At 44.0% G+C, this 22,220-nt stretch overlaps 1 long non-coding RNA gene across 1 annotated transcript; it reads right to left on the reverse strand.

Annotated features, from left to right (window-relative positions):
- Positions 1 to 15,803: 15,803 nt before the first annotated feature.
- LOC144157624 (uncharacterized) lies at positions 15,804 to 21,785 on the reverse strand. Its single transcript, XR_013319805.1, has 3 exons — positions 21,363 to 21,785; positions 18,827 to 18,911; positions 15,804 to 16,353 (listed from the first exon to the last, which is right to left on the reverse strand). It is a non-coding gene; the product is annotated as an uncharacterized LOC144157624 (long non-coding RNA).
- Positions 21,786 to 22,220: the final 435 nt, after the last annotated feature.

Here is a 22,220-nt window from a genome sequence, read left to right on the forward strand (position 1 = left end):
GCATCGATCTTTGCGACGCATAGGACATATTATTCAAGAACGAACCGATTGTATTCCAGAATATCTTCGCTGCTCGCTGTATCCGCTCCAACAAAGGTAAGAAGCATTTGTGACATTGTTTAGAATTGGCGATGTAGTAAGTGAAATGCAATAGTAAATCTAATAGAGACCATGAACACGAAGCACGGTTTTTTTAATAAAGCTCGTTTTTTTTAATAATAGGTTTCGGTCTCTTATCCTACACCTTTTCGGTTCAGACGGACTTTGCTTTTTCCTAAAAAGAAATTTCTAAAATCTTTTTAAGTTTGGGGAAATACAATGTTAGCAATGATATATTGTGAGAAATGATAAAAAAACACAGTTGTCAGTGGGTTATCCACGTGTCCGAATACAACTGGAAGAATAAAAACTAAATGTACAAACAACTGAAATCGCCGTCACGTCTCCTGGGAGCGGCTTCCATCATCAGACTTAAATGGCCCGAACACGTGCTTGTGGCATCATAACGGCTGGATGAGCAGGCGGGGGTCGGGCCGCCACAATTTCGTCTCTTTTCTTATTCTCCAGAATATTCATTTAGAATTTGCGCTACAATTAGCGTCATTGTGATCTGGACAGCCCGTTCGTTTGAGCGAACCAAGCTTGTATTCGGTCTCCGTAGCCACTTTAGCTACGTTCGCGCTTACTATTGCTCCTACGTGCCATTCTTGCCCGCTAGAGAAACCAAAATGGCCACATGTCTGCTTACTTTGCTGCAAATATGGAAGAACCCCTACAGTCTCCTGCCACCCTTGCCACGTAAGGGCCTCGCTTCTCCTGTCCGCCCTTCCCATCCCGTTTGGCTCAACTCCAGGTTAAACACAGCGGCGGTTTGCTTAAGTAAATTCAAATTTAACGCGTCCCACTGCTTCCGCCATCACCTATAACCCTTTCTTGGGGTGAAACTTAGAACACTGGTAAAAGGGGGCACCACGAGCGCTTTTTGTGTTGTCAGGTCAAAACACTTTCTGAGAACGTATTTTTTATTTGCTAGCGTACAAATCACGAGGCCACATCTTTTAACTAAAGGAAAAATGCAAAGGCTGCGTATGTATTGAGGACTCGCATCAAATTTGTCTAATGTTTTCTTTTTGTACAACAATCATGAAAAGTATAAACATTCCCATTACGTTTACTAGTTCGGAGATGTTTTGCCCATATAAACGTCTCGTTTAAGAATCCATTAAAGCTTTGGCCGAGATCCTGAATCGTGGGACAGACAGACAGGAAAACAAGCAGACAACCAGACAGACCTACTAAAAGTTTCGCTTTGAAGCAGCCCATTAAAGACTATTGCCTTTCACATTAGGAGCCGTTGCATTCGGAAGGTAGATCACCAGTGAAGCTATTTAAAATGCTTATAGCTCCATTTCTTCATCGATATAGGCCCACACAAAAAGAAGGTCGGAGAAAGCACTCGCATTCATTTTCCTGATAATTTGGTAATAGTATTGATTATAGCTCTGCTATACCTAATGGAACCTGGATGGCACGCATTTATCCTTGCAGGGAAAACTTCGATGTCGCTTCTTCTACTATATTAGTTCATTTTTAAAGCAGACATGAATTCTACAGCGTATGCAATTTCACGTTGATCTACGTATTTGCGAAAAGTAAATGAAGCTCACCGTAATGATATAGCCGTGCTAGCGGCTGACTGCTACACATATGTTGCGGCAGGGTTGTGATAAGACAAGACGCAACCGTTTTTTAACCACAATCCCCTTGTATATACCAGTAGTTAACAGCACTCAGGAATTCTGCAATCTTTACAGCTTAACTGTGAGCTGCAACAAGTAAATAAAAGTAGTGCATATTTCAATAGCATGCGTTTATTCAATATTAAGGGATGTAATTCAACCAATTTATTATGAAACATTAAACATACCACTCCCATTTGGGGCGTGTACTAGGTTCGTCCCCATATCCCGAGCTTTTTCCAAAACGAATAAGAACATGCCAGTGAAACCTCTAAGTTCGCGGTAACAACCGAAATAATAGACCGTTACAAATGTGAAACAGACCCTGGAAGCTCTCCAGTCAAGAACAAGAATTTATGGAGATGAGACTGTCTATTGCCTCCTTTTTCTTCAGACGCGCACTGCTTTTTGTTGATGGACCAGAAATGTACAAGGAACTCAAGGTATAAACAGCTTCTACATAATATATTCACAAATGTGAGCGATAAAGTGCCCATAATAGTATAACATTGCCCATGCCAATTGGCACCTTGACACCTTAGTTTACTTACTAACAAAAGTATCAGTGCCTTCGTAGTAACCATCCAAACAGGCAAATTGGCAGCTGCCCCTCGGCGTGAAGAATCTGGGTAGTAGGATGGGGGACACGCTGCTTAGTTGATTGCGTTGTTTTGTATGGGAGACGCATTCAGTTTATCTTTCAGTCGAATTATGGGAAGCTCATGCGGCCCTGTTAGTGACCCGTTTCCGCCGAGAAATATTTCAGTGTTGAGGCACTTCCCAACAGCCTTTTATAGCCAGTTTTGCAGAACCAGTCTTGGCAACGGCGAACTGTCCAAGCGAACCATCGCAAGCCCCCGCTTAATGCCCTCTCGCAGGGCGGAAGGTAGGGGAAACTTCATAAGAGGCATTCTGCTAAGGCGGCTTGAGAAAGAAGATGTTAAAAAAAGTGTCACTTCAACCTCAAAATAAATATCTTACCATTAATTCGCCATCCCGAGAGTAATATTAGGCAGATTGTTCAGCTCTCTGTATAACCTTTTATGTGCGGGGAAAACCACCAACCATTGCTTATTTTGCTTACTCTTCGCCTATCACAAGCATGACCGACTCCAAAGAAAAGCACAATTGTGGCAGTACGTTCAAAGGCGACTGCGTAGAAACTGCGCAAGGAATCGAAATGTATGAGAGGCGAATAGAGTCCTTCGTACCTTTCGTCGCTGCAATACTGCTGAGCTTCAAGACGGCGTTCTGGCATCCCTTCGACCTACCTGCTCCCCGAGACAACGAAGAGCGGCCACGACGTCAGTGCCTTGACATCGGCTGTGGGCCAGGCAGGTGGGGTTGAAAACAGCCGCACACAAAAGTGCGGTGAAAGAACGTTATTCAGCTTTATACTAATTTTGTCAAGAGAGACACAAAGAGACAGAATTAGAAGAGAGAGATTCACTTTGAGGGCCCGGTTAGGTGAGTGGGGTCACTGGTAGCTGAAAGCTGTCGGTGACAAGGGCAGCTTGTTCCGCGAGATTTTTCTTAGTCGATATTGCGATTGTTTCTTGTGCACGAACCTCCGTTACTTTAAAGATAGAAAGGTCAAGAAATCAGTATGTTCTGTAGTGATTGCAGCATATATCACTGAAAGGTAGTCGTTTTTACGTTGATGACTATAGTGAGGGAGTAATTTTCTGAACCACTGAATCAAACGCACAATAGAAACAGTCTGTTCCCCTATTACACGCTAGTTTTTTTAAATAAATTGTAGAGTTTTGGATGCCCCGAGAAATTGCATCGACGATTGACCGTGGAGTGCCTTCATTTGTCCATACGTTCGTAATAACTGGCTAAAGAACGTCTTATCTGCTTCTGAGGGGCTCGCGTTCAGGAACTGGCACCGCAAGCAGCTTTTAAAAAAAGTCTTTTTTAGAGCACTCCGTTACTGTACTTGTAGCATTCGGAAGCTGGTAAAGTTACTGAACAAAATTCACAACTGCACCACCACCGCCCTTCGATACTTCCCATGCACAATCATACAACACCCCTAGGGCTGTCAAAGAGGCTCGAAGAGATTTATAAATGCCTCGAAGACTAAAAGGGCTGATTTATTGCACGAAATTGCTGGTGTGCTGGAAAGCTGAAGTATTGAGATTGAGCAAATACTACATCAAGACAGCCTTCTTAGCACGCGGATCCCAGATTCTATACACCCACTGTCGATGCCTCCTTTGCGTGGTCCAGCGACGTGTGTGCATGCGAGGGAAATCCAGAGGTGCACATTTTAGGCGCGGAGTACCTTGCAACCCCACTATGTCCATTCGTGTCCGTACGCATACTATTTACAATCGCAAAAACTCCCACACCCAGCGGCAGGATTCTGGCCTGTGTCCGGTAGACCAGACAGAGTGAGTGTCAGTCGTCTTACTCATTGGGCTACAATCGTTTTTTTTCTTTACATCGGCAATCGGCAAGATGGCATACATACGAAGATTTCGAAATATAACATCGAGATACTTTGCACTCCATTGTGCCACATTTTTAATTTGAATCTCACTCTTATCCTCATATACTGAAACTAGCCAAAGTCGTACCGGTATTTAAATCAGGGAATACAAATGATCCTTGTAGCTACAGGCCGATATCTATACTCATCATAATTAACACCCTTTTTGAAAAACTAATTGCAGTACAACTAAATCTGTTCCGTCATGCCAACCACATAATTTGTCCTCAACAACATGGTTTTGTTACACATAGGTCTACATCTACAGAAGTTCTAAACCTATCTCAACTTATTAACTCCGCCCTTTATGAAAACAAAATTGCAATAGGAATCTTTTTAGATATCAAGAAAGCATTTGATACGGTTTCTCATGCTGTGTTATTGAGGAAGGTGGAAACTATGGAATCTTTAATGACTCAAAACAGTTTTTTCAAAGCTATTTATCCTCTCGTCAACAAAAAGTAGTAACTGGTAATTGTCATTCCACTTACACCATTACTTGCGGAGCACCTCAAGGCTCAGCGCTGGGGCCTATTTTGTTCTCAATTTACATAAATTATCTTCCCCAGTCCGTTTCTTTTTCTGAAGTTTTAATGTCCCCAGATGACACCGTGTTAGTCGCAGTTGGTGACGCTCTTCCATTTCTACGAAGTGGTATAATGGCTGAATTGCAAACCCTTTCGGAGTGGTTTCTACAGAACAAATTGACTATAAATACTGATAAATCGAAACATAATTTTTCACTCAAGATCAAAACACCTTAATTATGACACTTTTTATTTATCCATTGAGAATCGTTTAATTCAAAGTGTGTCTTCCATCAAATACTTAGGAATTATTTTTGACCAACACTTACACTGGATGGAACAAATTGATAGCGTATATAAGAAGCTTGCTTTTGGTTGCTACAAACTAATAAAGGCCCGTCAACACTTTCCACTTAATATTCTCCGCTTTCTGTATTTATCGTTACTACACTGTCATTTATGCTACTGTAGTGAGTCGTGGAGGTTAACTAAGCAACCTATTTAACTCCGTTGCAGCGATTACAAAAGCGAGCGTTAAGAATGATAACATATTGTCGATTCGATCACCCAAGCAATACATTATTCGATGAACTTAGAGTGCTTTCTTTCACATCTCTCCGTGATTACAAAATTGCCCTTGTAGTCAACACCATAACAACTTGTAATTATCCTCTGCCCTTAACTTTGTTTTCTTTACCAGTTCGTAACACTAGACAAGCTACAAATGGTAATTTCAACCTCCCGATTTTTAAAAATGTCTATGGTGAAAGGTTAATTGAGTTCCTTGGTGCGAAAATCTTGAATGTGCTAACAATCGAAACTAAACTTACGAGAAATTTTCAGTTTACCTGTAAAATGGTTTTCTTGTCTAATCAACCTGTATAGTTTTATCAGATTACGTGTGCCTTGTTTTTCTGGTCTAAAACGTTTTTCTTGTCTAAAGAACCTGTATAATTTTCTCTGATTACGTTTGCCTTGTTTTTCTTGTCTAAAATGTTTTTCTTGACTAAAGAACCTGTAAAGGTTTTCTCTGATTACGTATGCCCTGTATTTTTCTTTTCTTCATTGTGCCTTGTTTTACTATTCAATAATGCATTTATGCTTTGGACCGGACACTAGCCTTCGGCTATCTGTCCAAATATTTTTGTATTGTTTAACAGATCTGTTTAATACAGTTGTCTAATGAAAAAAAAGAGCAGGTCGTATGGGATACGGTCCGTGTTCACTGAAAGGTATCTAATTCTTCTCCTTTTAGTGGCAAATGTTTTTTTATAGTTCTTTGGACGTCCCAGAAAGAGACTGCGTTCAGCAAACCAGGAAAACGTGCTTCACGCTTTCGGGTTTTTTGCACAAAAAGCAGTCTGAACCCCACGGTAAAAGAAGCCCCCTTCGCTCTTCCAATGTCAGTACCGCTGGGGTGTCCGTGCGGAAATTAAAGAAAAACGTCTTTGCAGCCCCTCGCACTGACATTTTTTTAACCCTCGTTAAAACGTCGCGGCCGAAGCTGTCCCGGTATCTGGATCCGTAGATTGGTTCGGGGAACAGGGATTCAGTTAGGTCTATAGAAAGATGCTTACGGGAAACATTGGACAGGTATTCCATCGAAAACCGCGCCGTGAGAAAACGGAAAGGTGCGACTACTTCTCGCCGAAAACCGCTACTAGTGTGCATTACATAGTCAACGGATGAAACAATAAAATTTGGCAGGGCCGTCGCTAGTGTCATTTGCAAAGAGGTCGGAAAGAAAGGGTCTGCCTGGGTCCTTAAAAAAAAACCTTGACACAAGTTGTTTCACAGAAAGGTGGAATAACGCCAGACCACCACCAAGTCTGCAGAACAAATTGCAGCGGCTTGTTCGCCCGAAAGCCGACTGCCAAACGAAAACTGTAAAGAGGCGATGGAACTTTTGCACATTCTTCCGGGAACACAATAAAACCTGCATGATATACCAAACCTTGGCCACCAGAAACAGGTTGCATACAGTTACACGTGCAAAAATAGACAATTTTTTACTGCCCCGTTTTTCTGTCTGCGCACGCATTTTAATGCGCCCTTTCGACCCAGTACGCCGTATTTTCGCGATACCGATCCAATGGTACCCCAAAAAACTTTGACGGCGTTGGGAACTACTGGACGTTTTCGTAAACAGCAGGTACCTCTGCCCATTCATCATGCCACAGCCCGACCGTTTTGTTGACGTTTGAGTAACTACTCGTTACATCACATAACCATTGCGTCATGCGCAACGCCTTACTCACACTTTCCTTATCTGAACAGAAAAAGCCACATCGTCAGCGTATGCCAACACCTTTACTTCACATGCCTGCAGGCGAAAACCACGTATGCTACTACTTGCAATTATCTTTGCACACAAAGGTTCTATATAAAGGGCTAAGAGTAGCGGGCTCAGTGAACCCTCTTGCCTCACTATGGATTGAACGTGTATTTTATCTGTTAATTCCTTATTAACAATTACGCTAGTATTAAAATTACTGTAGACCATTTTAACACCGTCTCTAATTACCGACCGTAAGTTAACAGGGTGCAGTATTTCAAACAGTATTTTATTGCATACACTGTCGAAAGCTTTCGCCTGGTCCATTTGTACCATGGCTGCCGTTCGAAAGTTGGCACCACAGTACTCCAGTACGCTGCGGGCTACACGGATATTTGTAAATATTGTTCTTCCCTTAATACCACAGGTTTGATGAGGCCCTATTAACGATTTGATAACCCCTTGCATACGTTTTGCAAGAACTTTCATTAATATCTTAAAATGAGTATTAGTAAGTGTAATAGCCCTGTAGCCAGTTACTTTCTTCAATTTATCGCTGTCCTCCCCCTTCGGTATCAGCACCGTGTGGGCATTTCCACATGACGGCGGTAGACGCTCGCGCCCATCAGACTAAGAAAAAAAACCCATAAAGTAGTGCCGTCACTTCTGCTTTAAACTGATCGTAAAAAAAGCACCAATCCCGTCAGGCCCCGGCGATTTGCCAGAGTTCAGATCATTTATGGCGTCCTCGATTTCGCTTAAGGTTACCTCCCTTTCCAAAAGTGCCGTGTCTTCACTTTCCAGCTGCGGCAAACAGTTCACAAATTCTATTTTAAACCCTTCTTCTTTAGGTTTTCACAGAGAAAACCAATAGCGATAGTACTGTGTGAACACACGAGCTATCTCGTCTTTGTTTTGCGTTACTACCTGCCCGCTCAATTTCTTTTGCGTCTTGCTTTCTGCGAATGCCTTTTTTCGTCAGCTATAGTGGGTTTTTTTTCGGTTGTTCACCTGCCAACATTTTTTCCGCAGCCATTCGAGAGGGCGTTCCGAATCGTTCCCTCGACTGCCATTGCTTGAGACACAGGGGCTTCACAGAAAGGAACCCCAGGACAGTGGTTGCGGCACCCAAGTAAAGCCAAAGTCTGCTGGATCAAAGGTGGTTTGGGTAGATAAGGTCTCCCAGGATGCTAATGCAGAAATGAGTAATGCTCTTAAAGAGCAAAACAAAATTTTACAAGCGCAAAATACGGCATTACGCAAACAACTTGATGTGATTAAAACACAACTAGCAAGTAAACCCCAGCCGGACCCGACAACACCCCGGGCAAGTAGCCCTCCACCCTTAAAGAAAAAGAGGGTGAAGAAAACAGCAGATTTGGAAAATCGCGGAGCGAGAATTTTAGCGCTGGAGGCTGAAACACACTCTTTGCATGGAATGCTTCAGACGGTACGTGAGCAGCGGAAACAATTAGGCAATGTTATTGAGTAGATTAGGGGCAAATTTGACTTTAGGGACAAGCAGATACAATGGCTTTACTAAGAGGCTCATTAACGCAAACAAGATGGCTCTGCACCACTGTAACAACATGGTTTGGCAGTGGAACTGTAGGGGTTTCTCACGTAAACGGGCGATTCTACAGTCCTTTTTGAACAATGGCGATCGACCCGAAGCTATTGCGGTCCAGGAGTGCGCGAGAAATGCTAACTTACCGGGTTACAAATCCTATACGGGGTCTACTGATGGTACCGAAGTGACAACCTTTTTAAAGAGAAACATTACAACGCTGCAGCACGAGACGGGGAATGCACAGATCGGTCATGTTTTGGTAGAACTCATACCTCGCAAGCACAAAGACAAGAATCTCTTCATCCTAAACGTGTATAGTTCGCCCAAACAGCGTAAATGTGACTTTGGCGAACTTTTTATGAAAACCAAGGTTATCACGAAAAGCAGTCCGCTTTTGATAGTGGGCGATTTTTATGCGCACCATCCGGCATGGGGTTATAAATTCACGCAGGTTAAGGGTTTGAAGGTTTGAAGGTTTATTAAAAACATATAGTTGTTACATTGAAATACAATAATGGATATATACAGAAGGAGGTCACAGAATGAAACAGTGTCGGGGGGACCTCCTGTAACAACGTTATACGGTGCGAAATTCCCAAAGGTGTAGCAGCATTCGATTGCGGTAGTGCAATAAAAATAATACAATAGAAAGCGAAAACATGGCAGAGAAAGTAAAGGCATGGTACCGGATCGGTTGTGCGAGTTGTTCAGGCAGCGTACAAAACACTGATGCGTTAAGTGCCGAGATCCGAATAGCTCACAAAGAAAAAGCTTTTTAATCTACAGTTAAAAGAACTTAGGGAACGAGACAATTTAGTTTCAACCTGTATTAAGTTCCAGAATGCAATGCCTGAAAACAATACTGTTTGTTTACCGTAATTGGTGCATGCTTTTGGAAAGAGGAGGTTATGATGTTCAGAAAATCTGATAATGTTAGAGTTTGGGAGGTGATTGTGGCGAAAGCCGTCAATGATGATGACATGAGAGCAAAGGCGATAGATCAGTAGTCCTAACTTGATTAGCACTAAGCGTCTGAGTGGAAGGATTTTCAAACTGTTGTAAATGAAATATGTAGGTGCCCTGTAAGTGCTGAAGCTGATTATGCGAATAGCTTGGTTTTGTATGTGCTCAATCGGAGATAGATGCGCTTGGTAAGTGTTTCCCCGTGATGAAATGCAATATGAAATGGGGCCGTGAACGAAGGCAAAGTAAAGCAAACGTATTATGTGAACAGAAAAATTAAAACGTGATCGCAACAAGACACGGATACCAAAGCATAATTTCTTAGTGAGGGATTTAACATGCAGATTGAATTTCAAAGAGGGGTCTAATTTAATTCCCTGAAATACAGCTGATGTAGATGCAGTTATGCGTTTATTACGAAGAAAAACGGAGGGAGTTGAAGGAAGCTGCCTTTGATGTGAGTGAAAAGCCATAAAGCTGGTTTTAGCGGGGTTTATATGAAGCTGGTTTTTTCACACCACACACAAATATTTTTTCGATCGTTGTTCAGTCGATCCGTTACATCTGTAACGGTTCGACTCAGCGGTTCCCCTACGGGAAGATGACGACGGTAGTTTAACGCAAAGCTATCTCGTGATGAATTTTTGGTTGGCCAATCCTTAAGGGTATCATGCCAAATCATCATCAGAGGCGCTGCGGACTGGGCACGGATGCGGGACAGCTCCCCCCGCAAGAAATGCTTCGCATCTAAAATCTCCCTGTGTCAAGAGCGTGTTTGAGCATGGGCGAGTGCGATTTAGACGTTGAAGTTGGGTCATTTGTCATTGACTCTGTTTTCATGGTGTATGAAGAAGGCTTCCGTGGTAAAATACTGTCGTCTTGGCCTCTCCTATTGGCTCCAGCTCGGACCTAAACTCCAGCTCGGACCTAAACTCCAGCTCGGACCTAACAACCCCGAGACTGTGGCACCATTGGCTGAGGGTGGCCTGGGTACTTAATTTTTGTTTTGTGCTAAGTTCTGGTCGCTGCTGGCGGGCATCGAATGATGGCTTCGCGGCTATTACGCTACGCCTACACAAAGTGGAAGCCGTGGGTGGGTGTGGCTTGGGTTGTTACGCCACGCCCACGGATGGACTGGATGTGTTTGACTGACATTAGCACTCGGAGGAAACTCGGGCATGGTTTTTCACGGCCGAGTGGAACTTGGGACGCCCGTGTTGGCCGCTGCTGCGGCGTGGTTTATTTTTATGGTCCCCGTAGCAGGCATATTTCTACCCCGACAGGTCTTTTAAACGAAGGAGAAATTTTGAGCTCGTGTTTAGCTCTCGAAAAGTTCTGTGCATCGGTTGTGTAGTGGTATGGTGACGGACCCACGTTGGCTCCATGACCGTCGAGGAGCAAGTGTAGTGGGATGTGGTTTTAAGCGACAGGCAGCTTCTACAGAAGCGTTGGTGGCGACCGCACCATCTACCGCCGCCTGTCGACCGTCAACTGGTGTGTGCGGAATACGATCAGTGGAGACGTGTTTCCAAGACCTCGCCTTTCTTTTATTTGATTTGGTGGAAATGGCTTCCGGGGGTTACTACCTCACGTCTATTTGTCTCGAACTGGAGCTTGCGCTTCAGTTATCTACTGAGCGCGAAACAGTTTCCAACTAAGCGTTGCATGACTATGCGTTTTGGCTGTCGTCAGCGCAGCAGACAGGCTCCCTCGAGGGGTTGCGTGACGCGCATTTCTTGTGAAAAGGTTACTGGCAGGAGAGCTTATACGTATTACATCTACTATCATGGAGACAGTCGACGCACAGATAGCCATTTGAGGTGGTTTATACACAGGGGTAAAGCCGATGGGAACGCAGGTCCGAGCGTTGAGATAACCCTGCTTGTTTCTCTCGCATGCACTTTATCGGGTTCATCTTCTTCTCCTGAGACGTCTTTGACGCATAACCTCGAGTCTGGATAGGACATAATCCTACCTTCCTCTTCCACATGGTTGATGCTGGCACGCCACATACCCCGACAGCTTGATGGCCTGTCGCATATGTTCAATATCCTCGCTACAATACCATAAATGGCGCGTGCCTATTGTCAAAGGCGATCTTTACACATTTCAAGGGGTTTTGTTCAGCCTCACCATCGTATGGCAGGAAGCAGAGCATGGAAATCGAGTAAAGGGGAGAGCAAAGAATTAAAGTAACCGCGTCACGCCAGAGACAGGGTAACCGGGAGTAGAAAGGGCGCGACAGAAGAAAGGGTTATGAGGGAATTGAACTCTACGAAAAAACGACTGTGGAAAACTTCTTGAACAAAAGCGCTGAAGACGTAATAAAATAAAGCAAACAAATCTCGAAGGTTGTTGTCCTTGTTACTAGTCGTTCCTTCGTCACATGGCCACTTGGGGAATTGGGCCGCAATTGGGAGCTTTCAGGAACTAACGTGCCCAGTTCGCAGAATTCACAACAGTGAATTTCAAAAGGAACAGTTGTAGAATTGTGTGTGCGAGGTGAAGCGGGAACGTGATGTCCCTACAGTAGGTCACGTGCACACAACACTCGCAGAATCCAGGTTCCAGTTAGGCCGTGGTGTTCCAGTCTGCTAGAACGCTAAGACGAACAAACGAAATAGAACAAACTGACGTAAACACGTGACAGCAGAAAAGAAGCCGTTCAATTCAACCCTGCCAAAAGACAAAGAAAAGAAAGCGGAAAAAGGGCGCCAGTATAATGTATTAGAAAAGAAGTTGCTAATATATATCGCCAGGCTTTCGTCTGACAAGCACGGAGGCTGACTGGACAACGCCGACGAAATTTTGTGTCGAAAAGCGGAGGGTTTCGATAACGTAATACCAGCTGCAATTTCTTTGAATGTGGCGCGCTTCTATCACCCGCTTTCTTTTTTGCCAGTCAGCCATGGTGACGGGATAGCACTGTCTGCCACCGACGGCCTAAACTACTACTTAGGTCGAAACATTTCAAACCAAATCTCATATCAACGCCTGGAATAAAAAATAAAATAAACTTTGTAGTGTAATACAGATTAATAAAGTAAAAGTACAGTAAAGTAAAGTAGTTCCTTTTGCTCGCCCCCCGTAGCCACCAGCGCAGCAGTGGAACGAGAGAACGCACTGAAAGATGCGCCACGCAGTGGTCGCGCATCCTTGGAGCGTGCTGCCCTGGACCGATTATGTCGCCTCAATAATCTGCAAATAGCATGAATCGCATTATTAAATCGTTTAAGCCCTGCCCCGAAATATTATCATGAGCTTACTATTATCACCACAGCTGCCCCTTGCCCGCATTTAGCTCAAACTCGGGCCTTCTGGAATAGCACCCCTGCATTGAACCGGATTTGATTTCTTGCGTTGCAGTAAATACGTTAAAAATGAAGTCGCCCGGAGTTAGTTGTATGCTGAAAATGTGCGCGGCGGGTGACCCATAAAATGGTTTCTTTACGTGTTTTACCCCGCGATTTACATGTCACATAACGGTAGATTTCCACTTGGGAACGAAACCTTATAGTCAGAAAGAGTCCGCTAATGCTGTCATGTAGCTGTATTGGTGAGGTTTCAAGAAGTGTATCGGTTAAAAACTCAACGGAATATTTAAATTTTGTTTTGGAAACGTGTTCGCCGGGCTTAGGCATACCTTTTTCGTGAGGCACTTAGGTTACAACGTTCGTGCATAGCAAGTTTCGACAGCGCTGGTGTGGAAGTTTAACTTCGTTCTTTTGCGCCATACGAAGCAGGGCAACTGGGAATAAAAGGGAGTGATAAAAGCAAATGGTTTGCACACGTTAGTGCCTCGGTTAAAGGCGAATGGGCAAAAGGAGATTTGTACCCTTCTTTGTTTTTAAACATGTGCGTGGAAGTATACAAGCGGAACGCCAAAACCCACGAAAGGGTTGTAAAAGGGGTCCTACGATATAAGAGGTATTAGTATTTTTGAGCATTTATAAACAAATATTCATTATCCTCGTACAAATGATTGTTATAAAAACTTGTAGAGTAAATGCATTATAACACAACAAATGACAGTCATGAAGGAGGAGAAAGGTTGTTGGCCATTAAAAAAAAACGAAGAGCAGGAAACAAAAAGAGAGGGAGAGAGAGATAGAAAGAGGAAGGAGAAAACAACCATATTGGAAAGCAAAGTTAAAAAGCAATTGTATTAAAATTCAAACTCCTGTCACACGAACACTGCTAAAATCGATAAAGCACCCAAACAACACAAACACATCATCTTTCAGTTGTTTTTTAAACATATAAAATGACAGTGCCATTTAAAAACCAATGCACCCATTTCATTTACAAGAAGGAGTCAAAGGTATATTTGAAGCGTAACTGCTGTGCCTTGACACTTGTGTTGCTGGCTTGTTACTATTTCATGCCATAAACACGTGAATTTCGCAGGGTAATTTCACTTTCCCGCTTCTTTGACCTTCCCATTCTTTCTTCGATATTCCGATTCTGTCTTCTTGTCTACTTGCACTGCGGAACAGGAAGGCGTAAATCCGCCTTAAGTAAAAAAACCTGTAAAGCCAATGTAAAATCCTGCTATATGGGGTGACATGTGGACAAGCCACAGACCCCCTTTACTGTTTTGGCTGCGTGCGCCGCTGATATTTGTCTACGCCTAACGGGCCCCGCTTTCGAATTTATTATTCGATATTTACGGCTGCCGTACGGAACAGCGCTGAGTTACTGGTATGCACAAAACGGCATAGCGTACGTTTGGGAACGTGAACAATAAACAGCTCCTTAGCTTCAAGCTTTGCCTTGCGGGTTGAAAAAAAAAAACACGACAGGATGCATGATGGTAAAGGTAGGGGCATTAATGTTGAAACTCATCTTTAGGGCCTAACCAGAGCTTCCTTACGAGCACTCTTCGGAAGTATTCGGCGTCAGCTTCTGTACATACTGACTCTTGAGCTGATACCTGAGTTGGAAGTAGGTGAAGAGCACAAGACGTATGTGGCAGTCGGATCAGTGTACGGCAAACGGCGCGTTGGGTATGTGGGGCAGAAAGGGCACCCATAAAATGTTAACCTGGCAGAATTGTCCCCTGTGCAGTGTCGATAAAAGTACCCTCACCCGTTCTATGGGAGAAAGTCTAAGATATAAAATGGGATATCGTAGCTTTTAGAGAGAGTCCGTCCGGTAAGTGTGCGTCAAGGGAGGTTGTCTCACTACGGGCATCAGGAAAAGTCATCAAGTCTTCAAGAAAAAGCAGCACCGGAGAGTGTTGGGGACTAAGAAGGAGGTAACGCAAGCACTGTAAAAATTCTAGAGAATATTCGGGAGTGGGTGCCGTTTTAATAAGCCAAGTAAGGGTGCAAGGCAAATAGGGGTAGAGTTGCGCAAACCAATATCTAGCTATGGATTATGACTTTGTCGACATCTGTCATGACGGTGACGGTGAATCCGCAATGAATACCGTAAACCTTACTACTCGGTCGTTACCGAAGACTTCAACGTTAATATACGAGAAAAGTAGGGCAGCCGGACGTCTCGTGACAACCTTGAAATGGACATGTGTGATAATTCTGGGTGAAACAAAGAAATCAATCAATATTCTGTTGGGCAAGTTGGTTTATTGCTTAAGAAAAAACGAGCGCATCTGTCTCGTCGTTCTTCGCTTGTTTTGTCCTCGTTTTTAGCGCTCCTTTTTTCTTAAGCAAAGAAATCAAATCCACTTCATTCGAATTCTCAATCTAGGCATTGCGAACGATGTCCGGAGGCTACTAAAAGCGCAAAAGCACTCATCACAGTATGGGGATGGGTACAATTAGCATAGATCTGAAGAAAGTAAACACGAAAGTAAAGCAAAAAAGAACGGTGGCTTTTCTGTCAGTAAGACACCACATGTAATAGTGAAATATAACGCTACTGACAAAATCAAGCGGTCAACCCACTTACGTTACTAAGAAGAATCCGCATCGGTACAAAGCAAATAATTTAATTATTACCTTGTAAATTATATGAAACGACAAAATAGGTCATTGCAACAGACACCAATTAAATTTACACGAACAGTGAAGCTGTGGGAAAGCATGGCTGGAATGCTTCCTGTCGAAACACATTACAGCAACTATGTCCCTTTCGGTATACGCGCAGGGTTGTTTCGGTAGTAGATGCCGCTTAGCGCATTCGCTGGAGCCGCCGCTCGCGATGCTCCAGTCACCGCCCTTATGAAAATTTCTATGTCCAGTCAAAAGACAGTCTGCGTCCCGAAGGAAACAGACTGCGTGCGTCCTGTGTGTTTCCTCTGTGTTGGAATTTCGCCACCGACTTTCTGCGTACTCCAAGTGTCCCGTGTGTTTCCGTCCTCCATGCGTCCAGTCTATCTCCCAAAGGCAACACAGACACCATACGGCCTTTGTGTGTCCCCTATATGTCTTGAAGGCAACAGACCGCATTCGTCCCTTGTGTGTCCCCTGTGTTGAAATTTCGCCACCGACTTTCTGCGTCCTCCAAGAATCCTTTATGTTTCCGTCCTCTACGTATCCCACAAGCTTCCACCTTTTGAGTGCCCTTTGCATGCTGTCAAATAACAGCGCCCAACAGCCAGCTGCATGTAGAAAATGTCAGCCAGCTCCACAGTCAGTGTTTCATGCTGCAGCTGTTTCTGTAAGAGCAAGCTGACGAAAATCACATGAATCACACGACTCTTGCAAACCTGACTATTTTATTCAGGTTGGATCCATACGTGCTGCTGCCGCCTGCCACACCAGGTGTCGCCTCATCTTTACCCCTCACAGGAGGGATAGCCACTGCCACGCTTGAACCTGAAATGACAAACGCATTGATCGCATATGAAGGGGTTTAAACAAACACGTCTCAAACATTTGCTGGTTATGCTTATAAAAAAATATAAAGGAGTGTTCCCATACAAAACTGAACCAAGTATCCTGAAAGAGAAGGTACAACTTCTAGGTTGCAAAATTAGCCACAAAATTTAGACCACATAAATTAACTAATGAGCTTACGAACATCAAATATGACATACTGTTACATAGGCAACACAACCCAGAACTAAGTACTGTTTAGATTCATGGCCTCCTCATGACGGGCATTTATACAGCCTCGCAAGAACATTTGAGATGAGATTATTGCAGCAGCACTGTGGGAACAAAGCAATATGGGGGGGGGGGCAGGGAAGGCAACATAAAATTGCATGAACATGCTAAGACAGGCATTGATCAGTCGTCATCATGAGTAGTTGCTTGTGTCTACGCGTTCTTTGGAACCTATAAAGGCAGCAGTTTTATTGTGCATTTCGTTTACGAGACAGCACTTGCATTGTCTAGTTTGTTTGTCTGTGCTTGCTTACAAAAAGCAAAATGTACATCACCATGAACTGACCAACCTCTAGGTTGGCTCCTCACTTTTTATATTTCCTTGTTTCGATGGGTAGCAGACACAGGAACAGAAATAAAAAACAACCCTAGAAAAACGTGGTGGATAGCACACTTGCACCCATCATTGCACGCGTGCCACGTGGTCACTCATCCCAACAGATGTACAGTGCACGGAGTGACCCCCAAGCAGCGAAAGCTGGGCGTGGTCGCTCTGTACTTTGTGAAAATACAAGCTACTAGAAAGATTTGACAGATAGCACAAACAGTGCAGGTGCGCCAACTTTGCACCATGGCACGAATTTTTCAACGCACAACAGAAAACGCACCGGTATGTCAGTGACACCGTGGAGGAGAAATTCGAAGACAAACCAGGACATCAGTGACAGTGAAAGGGTTAAAGCGGTCGAATACAGCAAATTTAATTTCAGGGTTTATGCTTACCAGCAATGAGGAAAGCTACCGCAGTAACTTGAGCTGACTACTCTGTAACGTGCACTCAAATGCTAAAAACACACAAGCATTTTTGCATATGTTTCCACACAGAGCATTCATACTGTTCGGAAATAATGCAGGTTTTTCCTACTATAAACATCATAATATTGCCCCCAACCACGCCATTTGATTTGTTTACAAAATGTTTTGTTACAAGCACCTGGCCACACCCTGCAATCTTATCCTTTTTTAAGGCAGCCGTCTTTTTCCCCTTTTTCCTTTGTATGCTGCACCAGCAGTCCTGTTTGATATGGAAAGGGTGTTGCTTTGCGATCCCTATCCTAGCTTTTCCTGTTTTTTGTTGAAAATGTTCTCGATCTAAATGAATGAGTGCAAAAGAAACCCTGCAGCATTCAATTCGCCAAAGCTCATCCATGCACGTCCCTTTGCTGACTCCTTCGAGGTTTGTGTTTTTTTATGTTTACTGCGGAGCACAAGTTTGCTCCGATAATCTATATTTTTACAAAAACCCTGCATTATCCGTGGCTACATAACAATATTCCAAACAAAGTCTGATACACAAACCAGAACCCCCCACAGCTCTTTCTTCAATTGCTGAGTACCCTTCTACAATTGATTGATTGTAGGGTTTAACGCGCCGACGCAGGCGATGAGGTGCGCCGTAGTGGAGGGCTCCGGATTAATTTTGACCACCTAGGGATCTTTACCGTGCGCCGAAATCTCGTACACACGGGCATTCTTGCTTTTCGCCTCCATCAGAAAAGCAGCCGCCGCGGCCGGGAATCGAACCCGCGACCTCGTGCTCAGCAGCGCAACGCCTTAGCCACTGAGCCACCGCGGCGGGTACCCTTCTACAATTAGGACCATCATTATATTTGCTAGAGTAAATAGCTGTTCGGGGGGGGGGCTACGATGGCCAGTGAGACTCATTACACTACATGAAACACAGTGGCAAAAAGGCACGCAATACACCCTTTTCACTGCTAGGCACAAGTTGCATCTAGGGCATTGAAGTGAATTCACCTAAATTCTATTTCTGGGTACATGGAATTGCTTCACTCATGTAATGTAATCCATAATATGACTTTTGAGTAGAAGTCTAAAGATCTAGTTCATCTGTAATAGGCGGTAGAAGAAAAATCCCCACACACTGTCTGTGGGCACCACGCAACTACCACAGTGAACAAGGGTGACAAAGTCGTTATTAATTAATTCATGGAGCAAGGACGCAGCCCTGATGCGACAAAAAAAATAAGAAGAAAGGTACCAGGAAGTTTCTCACCCTCATCGGTTCCTTATTTTTTGCCCCATCTCTGCAATGTTCTTATGTCTTAATATCACTAAGGTACCACAAGAATGCCACAATGGTTTTCTATGTTTTCATGTTCTCTCAGCCTTCAAAATCGAGATTTTCATGCATTTCACAGCCGTAATGAACTCCACTTACAGGTCGTGCAGGATAGATAGAAACAGGAGGCAGCCCATTCTTCTGGTAGCTCACAACGTACATCCTCCATGTCAAACACCTGGCCCTGTAAAAAATGGAAGTTCAAGTAGTAAACAAGCCGTAAATATGCGGTATAATGCCGTGAAATACTCGCTCTGACAGGACATGACAGAATTTCTTTTTTGTAGGTGCAAAAAAGGCACCTTCAGTTCTTTCAAGCTGAAAAATAAGTACAGTGCTCACTGATTGAAACGCAACACTGCGAGCGCGTGGCCGCCAATACATGCAGCGCCGTCCATGGACGCCGCTGTCGCTGACAGCGCACCGCTGTCGCTGCGGGGAACCACTGCCCCGCTTATTGGCAACCGGAAGCAGCAAGCTTATGGTCAAAACACTCTCATCCTCGTCGTATACCACAATGCAACACCTAGCTTCCATGGGCGTCCACTGGCGGCGCTGCATGTAGCGCAGGCCACGCGCTTGCAGTGTCGCGTTTCAATCCGTGAGCACTGTACATACATGACAATCCTTACAAGGCTTTCAGCCATACTTTAAAGGAACAGAAGCATCCTTACACTGAATTAATGTTAAACTAAGCCTATTAAATATCCCTAGGTGGTAGAAATCTGTGGCCCCAGATTTCCACTGTGTAAGCATATTCTCTGGCCCAGAGGGTGCGAAACGTGGTTACGGCTTTTAAAGGAGCCATGAAGAGAAAACACAAGTTTGGTTCATTCAAAGGATTCCGTTGCTAGAATCATGCTGACACCATTTTTAACATAAACTCCACTCAAATAAGCTACAAATTAGGAACAAAGGAAATGGCCATGCGACCCACTAGCTCATTTCCCGCAACAAAACCTATGTCATACCAGCCAGCTCTGCAGTTAGCGGAGGGCGGCAACAGCAAACGCGAATTAGGCAGAGGCTATAAGCTTGCCGAACGAACTATTTGCGCTTAAATTTAGGGCACATTCTTTTTACAGTAGTAAGAATGGTGGGACCAACAGTAAAGGTTAGGAAAGCACACGTAAGCATAGAAGTACCGATGCGTACTGCTGTTGGTACTGCGCGCACTATGCTTGGTTTAGCTGCACAGGACTGCGGGGCTTTGGGGTTGTCTCGGACAACAATGGCCGATTGACACAAGCAACGGTGTCTTACGTGACCATATTTGTGGAGCGAGCACTATGTTTCACGAAACGATTATTTTCTCGCTGAACAAAAACAAGCCACGTTTAAATACGGTAAAAACAAAACAAAAGCAGAAAGCGGCTTGCCACGGTATGGTGGCACCATCTGGGTTAACTAACGGTACAGAAGGTTTCCCAATCGGCTGCAGAGCGGTCGGTTCCTTTGGTGTCATTGCAGACCCTGAAAATGCACGATTTAGCGGGAAAACCAAAATTTTAGCTTCAATTAATGAATTTCTCAGTGAATAAAGCATCGTTTGCATTTGGACAAGTGCTGGGGGCACCATACCACACGAAATCTTTCGAATAACACAAACTTGTATTTTGTCTTCATGGCGCCATTAAAATTCTCTCTGAGGCACATGGTGAACGTCTCAGCGTGCCAATACCTCCAAGGGGTAGGCAAGTTGAAATGCTGACAAAACGAAAAAACAGGATGGCGAAGGAGCACGGTGGCAAGCCCACGCCCTGGTTAATCTTTTTCGCACCATGATTGTATCCCCATCACATGCATATTTGTAAGAATCAACACGTTTAACCCGTGCTCAACATGTTACGGTCAACACAATTTATGCAAGCCAGCTACAAATAATGTCACACCACACAAGAATTTCTGTCTGATCATGACGATGCTGGATGAGCTTAGGAAGGTGGAAAAATTTCTTGCATTAAAACAGTGAAAGCTGCCCTGTGACTGCACCAGCAATGCAGGCTGGAACAGCATGTTTTCAAGCTGCGACGTCTAAACAATTATCTGGTCAAATGTTCACTGCCTAAAGACCTTGTGCATGTGGTACTACTTATAAAGTTGCTAGCAATGCTTAAATGTTGAAAATTCAACGTATATGCAACTCTTACGTATTATAACTACAAATGTAATGCAGCCTCCTTGCATTTCTTTACCCGTAAACGAAAACTACCCGTTAGAACAATGCTAAGCTGCCTACGTCCTGTAAAAAAATATACTGTGGGTCAACTGCCTCATAAAAAAAAAATCGGGGAGTGGGCGTTTTGTTTTACAACCATTAACGCAGTTTTCTTTTCTTTTTTTTTTTTCATGCAACAAGCTTTAGCGTCGAATCCACCCAAGCCAAGCGGCGGCCGCTGGGCCGTCAGCATAATATTTTCGTTGCCGGCAATGGCAATGGGGTCGATCACTCACACAGCATACTGGCCGCCGCTCCTGGAAGCTCATTATGACCGCGCCGACGCAGCCGGTAATTTACAATAAAAGAAGCGCGGCGAGCCGAACACCAAGGAATATACTCAACACGTTTAACAAAACAGCACTGCGGCAACGCGTAATAAAATTTTAACATGCACCACGATAAACAATCACTTACGGCAGAACACGCAGCATTTTTCACACGTCGCGTCGACAGACTGGAACTTGCAGTAGAGACTCTTGATTCACGTAGGCACGCACAACTTGTCAGGTATTTTGTCAAATGGCGACCTCGATGTGCGTTTGCTACAGCAGCGCAGTACGGCGACGACACAGACGCTTTGCCAGCACTCACGATGTTTTAGGTGGCACAAGAGCACTAACACGTAATATTACGGCAGGAGGAGCACGTAGTAATTCACGTAACACCAGCAAATCGAAAACAAACCACCAAAACCACGCACAACGAACCAACCACGTCTTTTCTTGCGCACCTATAACAATGACTGCATATATGCTAGCCTAGACTAGACTTATTACTACAGTTGGCTATCTAGCAGTCATAGAGTTTTAGCAGTTACTTTCTTCCTTCATCATCACCCCTGAAGCAAACTAGGCTGACGCCATTATAGTATTTTGTTAAAGTTGATAATAGCAAACATATATATAATGGCAGTATATTTTCTTGATGCGAGCAACGTCTTTTGTTGTCGTAACTTGTTGCTACTCAAAAGCGAATAAAAATGGATTAACAAACGAAGTTATTATCATCGTCATCTACATCTAGATTGACTGTTTTGTGTTTTGTTCAGCGTCCAAGCATTCACCATTCACTGTTTGTGGGCTTTTCACAAACAGAACGGCCGGATAAAAAAATTATTCCCCGCAGACATACGCAAACATACGCACACACGCATACGCACACGCATACGCACACACACACACGCACACACACACACACACACACACACACACACACACACACACACACACACACACACACACACACACACACACACACACACACACACACACA

This window comes from Haemaphysalis longicornis, unplaced genomic scaffold, assembly GCF_048455015.1.
Source record: "Haemaphysalis longicornis isolate Haplotype H1 unplaced genomic scaffold, Haemaphysalis longicornis Haplotype H1 scaffold_10, whole genome shotgun sequence".
In the NCBI taxonomy this organism is placed as follows: domain Eukaryota; kingdom Metazoa; phylum Arthropoda; class Arachnida; order Ixodida; family Ixodidae; genus Haemaphysalis; species Haemaphysalis longicornis.